We start from the raw sequence: 2766 nt of genomic DNA on the forward strand, positions 1-2766 counted from the left end.
CAGCGGATATGAAGTGCATTTTCGCCCTTTAGATGCAATCTTATTGGACAAATACCAGAAGGTTATAACTCGAGCGAAAAGATGTGGAAATCTTTTTATTGTTGAAAATAAAAATCATTTTGCACAAGTTGCTGAAGAAAAATGTGACATTGAAAAGTGGCACCAGAAAATGGGCCACATAAATGAAAATGATCTTAAAAAATTGGCTAGTAATAACCTAGTACACGGATTAAAATTAAATCCTAAACAAAAACTTCCGACTTGCGAAATTTGTATTAGTGAAAAACAAACACAAAAGTCATTTCCTAAGAGTAAAGAAACTAGAACAAGTGATTTATTAGAGATCGTGCATAGTGATGTGTGCGGACCAATGAGAACAGCATCAAATTCGGATGCAAGATATTTCGTAACATTTATTGAAGACAAATCACGCTATTGTCAAGTTTATTTTATAAAACAAAAATCCGATGTATTAAATGTATTTAAGCAATACAAAAGAGCAGTAGAAACATTTACGGGTAAACGAATTAAGGCTTTACAATCAGACAATGGTAGAGAATACGTTAATTCTGAATTTAATTTATTCTTGAGGAAATTTGGTATACAAAGACGCTTAACTGCTCCATATACGCCGGAGCAAAATGGTATTGCTGAACGTAAAAACAGAACTCTAGTTGAACTGGCCCGTTGCATGATGAAACAAGCTGAAGTTCCGCCAAACTTTTGGGCAGAGGCCATAAATACAGCGTGCTATATTCGGAATAGGTGTCCTACAAAAGCATTGAATGGTGTAGTACCGCACAAGTTGTGGACTGGTAAAATGCCAACTATTGTACATTTTCAAGTATTTGGCTCTAAAGCATATGTCCTAAAAAAGGATAAGACTAGAGATAAATTCGATTCTAAGTCAGAACCTTACATGTTTGTTGGATATTCAAACGAAGCGAAAGCCTATCGCCTATGGTCACCTACAAAACGAAATATAACAATAAGTCGTGATGTCGTGTTCGTAAACAAAAATATCTATCATAATAAATACGAAAACATTTATATTAACAATGAAAACGACTGCCAAACAAATGATTATATCGATATTGCGTTCGAAAATTCTGAAAATCACAAACCGTCGGTCAATCCGAAAATTGTAGAAAATACAGATACGCGAGCAGAAAACTCCATTCGTAGAAGAGGTCGTCCGAGACTTATTCGCACAAATTCACGCGGTAGGCCTCGAAAAGAATATCACACGTCAAATCGGAATGGTGAAGAATCATCCAACGAAGACGACAATACAAGTTCAGTAAGAAAAATTACTGATGCAAACCATTCAGATGATGAACCTGACAACAACGTTTTTGAAGATTGTGAAATGGCGTTTCTCACTACATATCAAACTCCAGTAACGATTTTAGAGGCACTTGAAAGCGATGAAACAAATTCCTGGTCAAAGGCGCTAGAAGACGAAATGGTGGCACAACTAAAGAATAAATCATGGGAAGTGGTCGAAAGACCGAAATTACGAAAAGTTATTGGGAATAGATTCGTGCTTCGAACTAAAGATGACGGGAAACAGAAAGTACGATTAGTAGCGAAGGGTTTTGCACAACGACCAGGTGAAGACTTTCATGATACGTTTTCTTCAGTCGCTCATTCAACATCTATAAGACTACTTGCGGCACTGGCAGCAAAAATGGATTTGGAGATCCATCAGATGGATGTCATTACAGCATACCTAAATGGAGAGCTCAAAGAGAGTGTCTTCATGGAAATTCCCGATTATCTTATACCATTCCTGAACAAAGTTGTTTCATCAAAACCAGTGGGAAAAACTTCAACAATATTGTGTGGAAAAGTTAAAGAAACAGCGCAGCATTGGTTAAAGGCGATTAAATCAAGTAAGTCACCTGTGTGTTTATTAAAGAAAGCTCTTTATGAACTCCATCAGTCTGGGCAATCATGGTACAATAAATTGACAAAGAAACTACAGAATATGGGTCTAAGTGCAGTACAACAGGATCCTTGTGTATTCACTAAGCGTGAAGGCAACGGCATTGTTTTGATGACAATATATGTAGACGATTTACTAATAGCGTCCAATAATAAGTTTCGTATAAAAGAAATAAAGGCTGCACTTGCGAATGATTTCGAAATGAAGGATTTGGGAATAGTAAGTAATTATCTTGGCATCGAGTTTCATCAAAATTTAAGCAATCATCAAGTTTTTCTTTCATATGAGAAGTATGCAAAAAGCATCATTGAAAAGTTCAATATGAAAGACTGTAAACCAGTGAAGACTCCCATAGAATTGAACACTAAGTTAACGAAACCAACAAAAATTGATGAAGGTGTTATGAAAATGTATCCCTATCAAAGCTTGATAGGAGCATTAATGTACTTAGCTGTTACAACTCGACCTGATATTGCATTTGCTGTAAACTTTCTTAGCCAGTTCAATTCAAATTATAACGTGGAACATTGGAAAGCAGCAAAACGAATTCTAAAATACCTTAAAGGTACAAGCAACTATGGTCTATTGTACGAGAAAAACAATGAAGAATTGTATGGCCTGGTTGACGCTGATTGGGGCGCTGACTTAAACGATAGACGTTCATATTCAGGGTATGCGTTCATTATATCAGGAGCAGCGATATGTTGGGAAGCTCGAAAGCAACGTACAGTAGCGCTTTCAAGCACTGAATCAGAATATATGGCCATATCTGAGGCCACAAAAGAAGCGTTATATCTAAAGGCAATCCTTGATGATGT

The sequence above is a fragment of the Teleopsis dalmanni genome, chromosome 1 (genome assembly GCF_002237135.1).
Source record: "Teleopsis dalmanni isolate 2A chromosome 1, ASM223713v2, whole genome shotgun sequence".
Classification (NCBI taxonomy): domain Eukaryota; kingdom Metazoa; phylum Arthropoda; class Insecta; order Diptera; family Diopsidae; genus Teleopsis; species Teleopsis dalmanni.